This window comes from Micropterus salmoides, unplaced genomic scaffold (genome assembly GCF_014851395.1).
Source record: "Micropterus salmoides isolate LMB-PRFRI ecotype aquatic unplaced genomic scaffold, ASM1485139v1 Ms_hic_scaffold_9, whole genome shotgun sequence".
NCBI classification, from domain to species: domain Eukaryota; kingdom Metazoa; phylum Chordata; class Actinopteri; order Centrarchiformes; family Centrarchidae; genus Micropterus; species Micropterus salmoides.
This window is the reverse complement of record NW_024044681.1, coordinates 33,189,218-33,203,522: the sequence shown is the minus strand read 5'-3', so window position 1 is coordinate 33,203,522 and position 14,305 is coordinate 33,189,218. Positions and strand designations below refer to the sequence as shown.

At 39.3% G+C, this 14,305-nt stretch overlaps 1 pseudogene; it reads left to right on the top strand.

The window, feature by feature from the left end:
• The first annotated feature begins 1,566 nt into the window (after nt 1-1,566).
• Nucleotides 1,567-7,509, top strand: LOC119896168 (annotated as a pseudogene).
• The last annotated feature ends 6,796 nt before the right edge of the window (nt 7,510-14,305 follow it).

The following is a 14,305-nucleotide window of genomic DNA, read 5'->3' as shown; positions in this document are numbered from 1 at the left end:
CGGTAGCGCACAAGTTACCATGGCGATTTATTCTGTGCAGCTAGCCTGCTCCAGACCAGGCTAACAGTCAGGCTTAGTTAAGCCTGGTGCTTTATTTTAGTGGTCATGCCAATCAGAAACCAATGTGTTTATTCCACGTTCTTATGTATGTGTTTTGCATATTTTTCATTAGCCTGCATTAAAATATCAGTTTGTGGTTATTAGGTTCATGAGGTTTCATTGCTCTTAAAGGAGACTTTTATACTTTTCCACATTTTATGACTTTTCTACAATGTTAATATGTTGGCTGAAATGAAGCCCTACATGAAGAGTCAGTATAATCATGCAAAGCTGCCACAGGATTCACAGAACTACAATATAGGTCTGGAAAAGCAGTTTAATAGGTCTCCTTTAACTGAAACTGTCATAATTATAATGTTATATTGTGCCTTAAAAGTGAGCACCGGACATTATATGTCACCCAAGAAATGTATGCCGAAATAGCAGAGAAGTCTATTAGACTGCGACTCTGCCTCCTGGTCTCAACTCTGGGTTGTCATGGATTAGTCCACTAAAATAACTTGGCCAGATTTCTAGAAATGAGAGCTGCTCCATCCCAAGTGGGATGGATACCGTCTCTCCAAATCAGACCAGGTTTTCCCCAGAAAGTCTGCCAATGATCTACAAAGCCCACATCGTTTGCTGGACACCACCTCGACAACCAGCGGCGGAATGACGACATGCGGCTATACGTGTCATCACTGGTCAGATTTGGCAGGGGTCCAGTGAAAACTACGGTGTCCGACACTGTTTTTGCGTATGTACACACCGATTCAACCTTAATCTGGTACAGGCCATGGTTATCTCTCGCATCGACTATTGCAATGCCCTCCTAGCAGGTCTCCCACCTTGTGCGGTGAAACCCTTACAAATGGTTCAGAACGCAGCAGCGCGTCTGTTTTTTGATCAGCCCAAAAGGACTCATGTCGATTACTCAGTGACCTCCACTGGCTCCCCATGGCCTCCAGAATCAAATTCAAGTCACTAATGCTTGAATACAGAGTGACTACTGGGTCTGCACCCATCTACCTAAACTCCATATTACAAACTTACGTTCCTTCTCGGCCGCTACGCTCCTCCAATGAACGCCGCCTGGCTCTGCCATCCCTTCACACAAAGCAATCCCAGTCCCAGCTATTCTCATCTGTGACACCACAATGGTGGAACAAGCTACCACACGCCATCAGAGCAGGGGCGTCCCTCTCTAACTTCAAGAAGCTCTTGAAAACTCATCTCTTCCGAGAACACTTCCTCTTATAACACCTCTAACTCCTAACCTCTAACATACACGTCCTGTGCTCTTCTTCTTCCCTACAATGATCTTGTATTGATTGCATTTTTTGTTTTGATTGCACTTTTTGTTAACTCTTACTTCCTTCCCTAGGTATCTACCCCATTGATGTGATATGTACTGTGAGCTCTTACTAGTCTTTATTGTCAGTTGTAGATCTGTAGTTGATGCTCTGTTGATGCTTGTATGTTGTTCCTCAAATGTAAGTCGCTTTGGATAAAAGCGTCTGGACGCTGGATGCTGATACCTTAGAGATGATGAAGAAGCCCCGCTGTGGCGTTCCAGACGGCATCGATGCCAGTTGCTCCACTTTTGGAGAAAACCTCAAGTGGACTAAGAACAGCCTCACCTACAGGTGAATGATCTGAAGAGAGAAAGTGGGTGAAACAGTAATTGTAGGAAGTCTATCAAATAATGTTCTTGACTATTTTTCTGTCCTACAGGATAGAGAACTACACACCTGACATGCCAGTGTCAGAGGTCGATGACTCCATAGAGAAGGCACTGCAGGTTTGGGCCAAAGTCACTCCTCTGAGATTCACAAGAATCTACAGTGGCACTGCTGACATCATGATCTCCTTTGGCCGCCTACGTGAGTACAAAATAACTTTTCTTGTCTTTCCCAGTTATAAACTGTGATGTCCCATAAAGTATCTTAGCTTTAACTACATATGTTTTCTGTGTCTTGAATCACATTGGAAAGCTGATCATCTGTAGCAGTAAGATGCTGTCTTACTAAAACCCAGTTCTGAGTTCTCTAGATCTATTTTGTTTGCAAAGCTTGACGTGAATTTGTTCTTGCTAACAGAGCATGGTGATTATTACCCCTTTGATGGTCCTGGACGCACTCTTGCCCATGCCTTCGGCCCAGGGCCTGGAATTGGAGGAGATGCTCATTTTGATGAAGATGAGAGGTTCACTTTCCGCTCCAACAATAGTGAGTTTGTTATTTATGCTCTGCGTGGGACAGTGGTGGAAAGTAACTTTGGACATTTACTGGAGTGTTCTTGATGTAGTAGTTTTCCGCTGCTAAATTTGTTTGTAGTTGTAACTATAGTTGTACAACAACTCTTGTTGTTAAGAGTAACTTCTCAGATTTAGATTTTATATTAAAAATGATAGGCTTACAATTATTCAAAAATGCTAGGGCTTCTTGTCATGTTTCAGAAGTGTGTGAGTTGTTGAAAGTTTCACCAAAGAAACATTTCCCCCCTAAACGTTTGATGTGGTTTCATTTAAATTAATTTCGTTTAAATTATATACTATAACTATATTTCAGAAAAAAGATCAGAGAAGAGTCCAAGAGATGAATACATCTTTGTGAATCAGCTTAATATGATAAAGCATCAGATCAGATGGTTGGAAACCATTGGACTAAACTATATAACTGTAATTAGTAGTAGTTGAATCTAGTAGTTAAAAGCAGTAAAAACTAGCTCCCCCTCAAACAGAGACAAGAATAAAATGCTGTTTACACATTTATGCTAAATCTAATAATGTTATAAATAATAATATCCATCACAGGTGACGTTTTTCTGCTGATGTAGTGCTTTTATTATTAATTCAGTATATTTACGTAATACAGGACTTCTATTTGTACTGGAGTTTTTCTTAACTGTGGTTTTGGTACTTTGACTCTGTGTCCTTCTTCCTACACTGCCATGTGAGAACATTTTAAAGACAAAACTCCATTGTGTGTATTTTGACATGAAAAATTGGTCTTCATCCAGAACAATTCTACCTGTACCTGTTTCTGCTGTAGGCTACGTCCCCTTCATGGTGGCTGCCCATGAGTTTGGCCACTCCACATGAAGTATGTTCTCAACAAACATGCCTCGCTTATGAACTAATTGTTTTTGTGTGTTTTCAGCTTCTTCTGGCGTAGCTACTCCAAGAGTGTGACACCACAGCAAAGTCTCATAACAAACTTCTGGCCCAACGCCCCCATCAACATCGACGCTGCTTATGAAAGCCGACAATCAGACAGTGTCTTATTCTTTAAAGGTACTGTACTTGTATCTACCTGAAGCTCCTAATCTGACACTATTTTCAAGACTACATTATTTACCTTTACATGCACATATTAAAAAGTATTTCCTTTATATCTATACAGATCAGAGAGTGTGGGCTTTCAGTGGCTCTGATCCTGTATCTGGCTATCCTAAAAGTCTTAGCAGTTTTGGTCTGCCCGCAACTGTGAAGAAAATCGATGCAGTGCTCTATGATGAAGCATCTGGCAAGACTCAGAATGAGCTGTTCTTTACCTTTCCCCTTCTTGAATGTATCTAATTACTGTCTGTGTTTCTTCAGTTATGATGAGGTCAAAAGGACTATGGACCAGGGATTCCCCAAGCAGTTGGATCAGACCTTCCCTGGCCTGACCAGTAAGGTGACTGCAGCTTTCCAGGACAGAGGTGAGTCAAGTCAAGTCTACTAACATGAGATATTCAGTTTTCTAACAAATGGATGAATGCTGAGAGTTACATCAATAGAGATCAATACTACTCTTATGACCATTTAACATGAAGCTGCAGTAGGAGACCCTTGGCTTAGCATAAAACAGATTGGAAACAGCTAGCAGTTATCCTGACTCTATCCAAAGTTAACAAATTTGGCGAAACTGTAAAGATCACTAATTATCACGTTACGTTTCACATGTTTAATCAGTGCAGTGTAAAAACGAGCACTGGACTCTTTCTTGGCTGGGTGCAATAACTTCTTGGAGCCTCAGCTGGTTTCTTGGATAAGTGCAGATAGTTTGATAATTACTGAGATTTAAAAGTGTTAGTAGACAGATTTTCTTACCATTTGGCAGAGTTAGGCTAACTTTTTCCTGCTGACCTGCCTTAGAAGTCCAGTGTGTAACATTTAGGGGGAACTATTGACAGAAATGCAACATAATATCCATAACTATGTTTCCAGTGGTGTATGAAGACCTTATACAATGAACTGTTATGTTTTTATTACCTTAGACGAGTCATTTCTAGCTACATACATCGTGGGTCCCCTTACAAGGAGGTCGCCATGTTGAGCCACCATGTTTTTACAGTAGCCAAAACGACCAAACTGCTCTATGAGCAGGGGTATTCAATTAGATTTCTAGAGGTCTAGTTAGAGAAAATTTCCTGAAGCAAAGGTCCGGAACATCAAAACGACGAACTTGCGTTATCATTCAGTACTAAAACCTATAGTTGTATCAACACATGTTTTTAGTCAACAACGGACTGTCAAATCAAATAATATTTCAGTCAGATTTCACATCAAACTGGAGGGATAATAAATAATAACTATTCAAATAATAAATTCTAAATTTAAGTAAACTAAATTAAAGTGCCTAATTTTTAGAAAAAATTTAATAAAAAGTGTAGCTTGAAGTGATGAAGTGCATCTTAACCAATTTTATAATAAACACTCAACACATCATAACAAATGAACAGCTGTTAATGCCTCCTCTTCTCTTTCATTTCCTCTTACAGAGCTACCACTTTCCTACTTTCTGTTGTTCAGTGAGAAACGTGAGCTCCAGCTAGCATATTGGAGATCTATGAGATATTCTGGTTTTGAACTGCCCGTGGGAGGAATGTACATGTAAAAATCTGTACATTCTTGATTAAAAGTCATGTGAAATCTCTTTTATCTTTCGTCTCCTCAATTCGTGTGTGTTTCCAAAACGTCTCTGGTGAATCTCGCGGACTCGACTCGCAAGCATCGGTATGCACAGACTTGATTGGCTGAGCAGCGTCACATGAGACGATTGGAGCACATGCGATTGGTCTGTGAGTTTCCTGGTCCTCTAAACCAGTACAGTAAATGCTAGAAAAGCTGCGCGGGTTAAAATAGAAACGCTCCGTCACGAGGTAGTAAGTCTCAATAATAAATGGGCTGTAGGTCGGCGGTCCGGAGAGGACGGCGGCTGGGACCGCGGTCCGCCTATTAGTGACCTCTGCTATAGAGCATGTTTCGTCTCTATGTTCAATACTTACTTAGAAGAAGTACACTGAAAAGAATCATAGACCCATTTAATCATGTCAACTTACTTCTTCTTTTTAACTGAAATAGCTCTGACAAGTTTAGTATTTTGAACTCAACTGTATGAGTTTTAGAACGTTAAACTTGCATTAATTCATTGTGTTGACTATTTGACACTTTTACTTACGTATGTAAGTTATCAGTTGAAAAAAAAGGCGAGAGTATGAGGATTGCCTAGGTGCTGCGTCTTTTGAGTTTGAGAAAAATATATACATAATCAACTAATTATTAGGGTTTATCAAGTACTCGGTTAAAACGAGTATCTGGTACAGATACTTTCTATGAGTATCATCAGAGTAAAATGTGTCTTGAATTTAAAAAAATCAATTACTATTCTCTGAAGCTCAATTCTGAGGCTGTTCTGTAAATGGTTTTCTAATAAATATAGCAAGTTCTGATAGAAATTTCAGGCTTAAATAACTTCCAGTTAATAGTACACTTATAGATTAAGCCCCGCCAATTCTGAGTACAGATACAGAAGATTTGGTGTTCTTGCTCACCCCTGCTAATTATACACTGCAGTCATATTTCAAATTCCAACCAAAATATAGACACTTCTGTGGTAAACAAGACTAGTGCCACCGGTGGAAAGGGTTCCAGACAACGGCCTTAAGGCCCTTTCAGAAAGGAGGTGACATCTGCTGCTATTTTGAACTTTGACTGCGGCGTGCACAGGTGCACCAGCAAGCTAACCTGCCCCGTCACAAATCATTGAAGATAATAGCAGAGTGGTGCTGTTGTTGTGGTCTGTCTTCAAGGCCCTTTATAGATGTAAACTGAAACAAATTTGGACTTAACTTAACTTGAAATGGAAAGTTGTATTAATTTGGTTAAGTTGCTTTAACTTGAAACTATGAGTTAAAATAACTCAAACTTGTTCATTTAACTAACATTGGGACAACTAGAACACTGTAGTTATATCCACTTTATGAACTTAAATTTATGAGTTAAAACAAAGCTTTTCTTAAAGTTGAGTTTACTCACATTTTTTAAAGCAGCAATTGAACTTAAGTTTTTAAGTTGAACCATCTAGATAATTTTTACAGTGTAGTAGAAGACACAGAATCAGAAGGAGCTTTATTGTCAATTAGCGTTTTACACATACAAGGAATTTGTTTTAGTGATAAGGTGCTACACGTAGACAAACATACAATTGACATGAATAAATGTAGAAATATATAAATGTGGAATAAGCAAATGCAAGTTATATAAGAATAAAATAATAGAGAAAAGTAATACCTATTTGCAGAAAGAAGTAGTAGTAGTAGTTGTTGTCTGGTAAGAATAGATGTGAAATTTGAACAGATAGAGGACCACATGTGCTGTATTATTTGCACAAGAGTGTGTCGGCCACCGTAGCTTCTGTGCACTAGCAAAGGGAGGGATGAGCGATGAGTGGAACGTTGGTTAAAATTCGCAACCCTCACCACTAGATGCCACTAAAACTTACAAACTGAACCTTTAAAGGGTAATTTTGGTATTTTTAAGCCTGGGCCGTATTTTCACATATTTTGGGGATGAAATGACTAGAAATATTTTTTTACTCCGTAGTAGTTAATGCTAAGCTAAACTGGCTCCAACTTCATATTAAACAGACAGATATGAGGGTGTATTGATCTTCTCATTTAATCTGGCAAGTATGAGTGTATTACCCAAAATTCTGAACTTTTCCTTTAACTAGCACAGGAACTAACATTGAGTCTCTGTTCTGCAGCTTTTGCTTACATCTACAGTGGACCCTACATGTTTAAGTACAGCCTGAGGACAGGGAGGTTGTATTGTGCGCTGAGGAACAGCTACTTCTTGCGCTGCACTTACTTCTAGGCCAGTTTACTAGCTAAGATGTTTATGTAGCCACTCTGAATGAATGGACACTAACAGTGTTCAAATAGTACATTTACATATTTCTATTATTCTAAATATTATGAGACTTTTCAGTCATCCTGGAAATCGGATATTTAGTAAAAAGTTAAATGCCTCTGATTAGTACAAGTCCATTACTATAACATTATTATTGATCATATCAATGTCTAGTGAGTGCACTGTTTTTGCCATTATTGAATTTCATGCTTATAGTTAAGTATATCATGCTAAAGTGCCTTCTCATTTGTCCTCTAGTTCAGTGGTTCCCAAATGTAGCAGTGGCGCAATGGATAAGACTATGCCTCTGATGTGAGAGAGGTGTGTGACCTCTGACATGTATTATATAATTATAAGTTGATTTGGATAAAGGTGTCAACTAAATGAATAAATATCATGGGTGCGTGAGCTGCCTCTAAGGGGTGCGCAACCGGAAAAATGTAGTAGCAGTGTAACTACAACAGTTGTTTTTTGTGGATATTTTCATGAAATAAAAAATTTAATTGAAAACTTTCCTTTTTAAGTTTAATTTAAAATTAAAAACGTTATTATTAATATATATATATATATATACATACATATATATGTATGTGTGTGTGTCATCAATAAGAAAAACATGCTCATGGAGCACAGTCTTGTATGTGTTTTAGGGGACACTGTAGTGCATGGAGGAAGTCCTTTATGCTTTAAGGACAATACATACACACACTGTGGTGACCTAATACTTATAACATCCATGTAACAGCTTGTAATTTCAAATATTTTATTAGAAGATGAATTGCTGTGAAAATTGCTTACATGTAAAATTTCATTATGTTACATTGCTGCAACTACTGTAACAGAAGAAAAACACAAAAAGGAAGAGATGCCACAGACTGAAACGACAGTATGTCAGCAGCCAGCCCTGGTTTGTAACCAGTTCAAACTTCATTTAGTGCTCGCATGGCTCCCTCTATTGATTTCTTCGCTTACTACATCCACTGATGCGTCATCTCCCACATCAGTATTAGTGTATTAAAATATGTTCATTGAAAAGGTTGTAGAAGTATGCAAGTCACTTTTGATAAGCAACACAGTCAAAGCTGATAATCAGACTGTGGTTGCACCGTTCTCTGCTTTTTATACTTCATGACCAAAACACTGAAATGGACTGTGTCAGCAAATACCCAGCTGCATTCCAACTCTACATATGAGCAGAGCCTGATAGGAAGAATAATATACCTGGAGTTATTCCTTCTTCTCTGCAGTAGAAATAAAGAAATCCTGGGAGGTGCGCTGGCTGTTTAAACTGTGATGATAGTTGTAAGACTGTGGAGCTGTGCTCACCACTTCAGCCAGCCAAGAAGAGCTCTAAAGCTCAAAAATAAACATAATATAATATTAAATTGAAATATTGCGCAATTGTTGGTGTTAACATATATTTCACATATTAGGGAGAGAAGAGCAATCAAATTTTCTTTGTCATTCTTGTCAAACAATTAAGTTCCACCCTTTTTAAAAGTTGTAATATGAAAAGGAAAAATGTACTTCCCATTTTCAGAAATATTAATTTCCTACTAAAGCCTCTATAGTCATTTAAAGTAAGTAAGCATTAAAATTTGGTTGCACTTTAATAATACCTACTAAATATACCATGGTCTCCTCTGGAAAGGAAAAACACCTGTATAGTTTGAAACTGCCTGTTGAGTGCCTCTAAACGTGAGACACCAAGTCTGGAAGTATGCCTGCCTGTGTTGTACATTATACCAGACACTTTGGCTCAGCTTGATGCACAGAACTGAACATCAATAAATCACTTATTTGGTTTGGTTTAGGTTTAGGCTTAGTTTGGTTTTCCACTGGGTGGAGAGATTATATCTCCACACTGGCCTGGGAACGCCTTGGGATCCCCCAAAAAATTTGGCGTCCCCTGCTGGAGCTGCTGCCCCCACGACCAGATAAGCGGATGAAGATGGATTGATGGATGGTTTGGTTTGTTGTATGTTAGCAGAAATGTTTCCAATGATGAACAATCTGAACCAGCCAACAAGCATTACGTTTAATTACAGATTTTCAGCAAAGAAAATGCCCTGTCACATTTTCATTAGATATGGTGTTTTTGTACAAGCTCATACATCGGCCAGATTTCAAACAACGATGAGATTTCATATTGGGAGGAAAATGATAATCTTGCAACCTACTACTCAACGTCAGCAAAGCTAAGGAGCTGATCATTGATTTCAGGAAAAGGAGGTAAAGACACACACGGATTGTTGGTACCCATCTCCAGAGCATCAGTGATATCGGTGAGGTGAGGTGCCTACGCAGAGCCCAAAGGACACTAAAGGACAGTTCCCACCCAGCCACAGCCTGAGTTACAAACTCAATTTCACTCTATAACCTGCTGTATTGTGACAAAAAAATCTATCTACCTTCCTACTCAAAAGTACATTTCCAGATATGCTGGATATTAATGTGAGTGATTACTGCTTGTCTATAATGCCAACTATTGATCTAACACAGTAAGTACCAGCTATTCAAAATGATAGTTAGAAAAAGTGTAAAGAAAGTTAACTTGACTAAATTTAAATTATTATCCTTAAGATTTCGCCCGTGATCACCGGTGGTAGGAACAAGTGTGGTTTAATACTGCAGGTCCCAAAAACAGAAGATCAGCTAGTGTATCTGATTACAGCACAGCCCCTAATTGGCCTTTTACAATCATGTCGTGAACAACCTCCAATGATTTCAGTGCAAGTACTTTTCCACATAACAGCAGGAAATAAAATTTGTTACTTGGCTGAAGAGATCTAACAACAGTGTGGCTGCTCCTGACTGTTCCATTACCCCCTGAGATATTTCAAATTGAACCACTGAGAAATGCTGATAAAGACTGCTGTCTTTTTTTGGACAAGCATTTTTAATGAATGAGCATTGTTAGTGACACATTAATAAAAGGCAACACGTGTCTCGCCAGTTGAAAACTTTCAATGTGAGGCAGCAGCAGTAGAAAATGTTTGTTTAGTATTAGCATCTTAATCCATCTGTGACACAGCTGTAGGAGAGTGAACAGTAAACAGGGTGCATTCACAGGGTGATTCCAGTGCAGAAACTAACAATGAAAATAACTATATAGAAAAGAAATTACACAAATCTAAAATTGGGTTTGATTTAATGGAAATCTTGTTTTAGGATATAAGTTTGAATTAAACTTTTTCACTTATCTTTTCTCATTTCTGCATTTAAATAACTAAATTACTAATCAGTCAAATTAAACATTTATCTTATTCACATCTTCATTCTTTATTCACACTTATCAGTATGTTAGAATTGTTCATTCCTGTTTTCTTTATCCCGGACTATGTGTCTCAGTTTTTCTCTGATGTGTCAGAGACCCAGGCAGTGTCTGGAGCTGCTCTATAGATTCGTTTGAAGACAAATGCAGGATATATTTGGCCTGGAGGTGACAGGGCAGTTGGACTCCAATACCCTGGAAGTGATGGCTCACCCCGCTGTGGTTTCACAGATGTGACCAGATGTGGCCACTTTGACGTCAGTGGGACAAGACTATGATCACATAAATCTTCTACACATGATCTCCATGTCTAAACAAAGACCAAGGTGGTAATTGCTCAACATGTCTTGTCCTCAGCCTATATAACTGCTTCCTCCAGCACAGTGCATGTGGAAACTTTAAAGTTTTAGGAATTCTGAATGTTATGCTGTTATAGACAATGGAAAAAATCTAGCAGCTGCTTAATCTCTGCTGTAACCAGCTTTATATAAAATATGAGTTTATTATGTACGTTCTACTACAGAGCACACAATTTCAGACACACAGTGTCAGGAACAATCCCTGTATAATAACCTACTAACATGTACCTGTACTATTTATTATTATTTATTCTTCATCTGTGTAACTCAGCAGCTGTTCATATTGTTTATGCTGTATATATCATATACACTTACCTCATGTATATAATGTGTGTGTGTGTGTGTGTAATACTCTGTGTCTGTTTTTTGTAGAGATTTTTTGTTTATACGTGTTCTATGTATGTACATCGAGAGCAATGTAAGACCGGAGTCAAATTCCTCATATGTGTACACATACCTGGCCATTAAAGCTGATTCATGTTCTGATTCTCAAAGCTTGACATAAATATGTTCTTGCTAACAGCACGTGGAGATTGTTACCCCTTTGATGGCCCTTCACTTTCTGTTCAAATGGACGACTGGTGACTGCCTTGACAAGTTGGGTTAAGAAAGAGAAGGGACAGGATACTCTAGGCCTCTAGCAGGCAGCAACTAAAAGATTTATCAAATATCAGGTATGTTGATAGTTTCCCAGACGGTTTACAAATGGTGAATCAGTCTAATTACTGTCTGTGTTTCTTCAGTTATGATGAGGCCAAAAAGGCTATGGACCCGGGATTCCCCAGGAGTTTGGATCAGGCCTTCTCCGGCCTGACCAGCAAGGTGACTGCAGCTTTTTTAGTACAGAAGTGAGTAGCATTCAAACCTTAGAGATTTCCAAGTCAAGACTACTGACATGAGAATCACTTTGCTCAAAACAGTTCTTCAGGTTTCACGTACATCTACAGTGGAACCAACATGTTTGAGTACAGCCTGAGCAGCGGCACATTGTACCGTGTGCTGGGGAACAACTACTTAGGCATTTCCTACACCATGTTGTCATTGAGAAAGCACTGATTCAATATTGTTGACTCAGTCAACACAGGTTGAGCTCAATTAGCACACAGCTATCCAGGTGGAAACACAAACAGTCATACTCTGAACAAAATTATAAACGCAACACTTTTGTTTTTGCCCCCATTCATCACGAGATGAACTCAAAGATCTAAGACTTTCTCTATGTACATAAAAGGCCTATTTCTGTCAAATATTGTTCACAAATCTGTCAAAATCTGTGTTAGTGAGCACTCCTTTACTGAGATAATCCATCCACCTCACAGGTGTGGCATATCAAGATGCTGATCAGACAGCATGGGGATTGCCCTGGTGTGCCTTAGGCTGGCCACAATAAAAGGCCACTTGAAAGTGTGCAGTTTTACTGTATTGGGGGGGTCCGGAAACCAGTCAGAATCTGGTGTCGCTGTCTGCCATCTGCCCTGTACAGTGACCGGGATTCATCCGTGAAGAGAACACCTCTCCAAAGTGCCAGACGCCATCGAATGTGAGCATTTGCCCACTCAAGTTACAACTACGAACTGCAGTCAGGTCGAGACCCCGATGAGGACGACGAGCATGCAGACGAGCTTCCCTGAGATGGTTCCTGACAGTTTGTGCAGAAATTCTTTGATTATGCAAACCGATTGTTGCAGCAGCTGTCCGGGTGGCTGGTCTCACACGATCTTGGAGGTGAAGATGCTGGATGTAGTGGTCCTGAGCTGCTGTGGTTACACGTGGTCTGCAGTTGTGAGACCGGTTGGATGTACTGCCAAATTCTCTGAAACACCTTTGGAGACGGTTTAAGAGAAATGAACATTCAATTCACGGACAACTGCTCTGGTGGACATTCCTGCAGTCAGCATGCCGACTGCACGCTCCCTCAAAACTTGGGACATCTGTGGCATTGTGCTGTGTGATGGAACTGTATTATGAACAGTATTTGAGAGAAATAGGCCTTTTGTGTACATAGAGAAAGTCTTGTTCAGAGTTCAGCTCATGATGAATGGGGGCAAAAAAAGCGTCTATAATTTTGTTCAGTATAATTGATAACACACCAATCAGAGGCTTCAGTAGAAAGATTTAACTGTGACATTACTGCGCACATGGAAACATTTAAATGACTGACAGCAGCAAGGGTTTCACTTTGTGTTGAAAAGTGGTGGGTCTCCAACATTAACAGCGTTGTGTTGGAGAGATTTGTGCAGTGGTGTACATGAGAGAGGGAGGGATCGAGCGAGAGGAGGTGCTGTGTGAATATATGGCTGCGCGTAGCTCTATAGAAATACAATTGTTAATAGGCCTAGTATTAAAAAAAAAGAATATCAATATGTGGCGGTCAGTGTTGATAATGAGGTGTACAACAAATAAATCAATGTATGGGAACTCAGCTAGACTATCTGTGGTTACTCTGTTTAATCTTTCACCCGTGAAAAGGCCTGTGGCATCTTCCTCTTCCCGGTTAGCATCTGTGGCCCTGGTACTAGTACTACTACAGAACGAGTCGGCTACTTTTTTACATTCACTCTGCTTTTCTATTTTCCGTTGTAGCTCGTTTTCCAGCTGTCAGTGTCACTGTGGTGTGTGAGTGAGATGGATGGGGTGGAGTTGCGTTGACGTTCATATGGAATAGACCAACAGGCCTGGGGAGAAGGCGGGGTTGGCCGCTGTCGCTCAACCTTGTCAACTTTTTCATTATTAGTAATAAAGTATAGGCTAAGGAAGGAGGCCCATCGGCCTGGAGGTTGGCCGGCCCGGTATAAGATGGCCAGACCGCCACTGCAATAAATACTTTGTCATAGAAGCTGTTGATAAGAATCCTACTTAAAGTGGCTACTGTCTAGATTTAATAACCTAATGGTGGAAGGAATAAAATATTTGGAGTAACGATTACTATATACGACGTATGATTGCTTTCATTTTATAATATTTTCCTGTGTTTATATCTGTGGGTATATGCTCATGTATAGCCTAGCCTACATTTAGACAACATCACATATTACATAACATATGTATTTAATTTATTACAGACAATAAATGCAGAACATTAAGTTGGTCAGAATGTAGCCTATATAAATATATCATGAAATAATGTAGTTTAATCTATGTCTTGATGCTTAGACCTGCCAACAATTGCATGTTGTTAGAGGAAAACAACCCCCCCCCCACACACACACATATTTCCATAGACCTGTATCACCCTTCATCTGTGAATGTGTGTGTTTGTGTTTGTGTGGGTGTAGCAACGTTGCTTGGCAGCTTGGCAAAGTTTTAAAATGCATCCTCCCTCAGAGTCCTAGTGCAATATTCTTGCTTTTCTTTGTTGAGTACATGTCAGCACTGTAAAAAAAAAAAAATTAGTAATATTTGTGATTTTGGGCTATATAAATAAAATTGCCTTTATTACTTATTTAAGCTAAC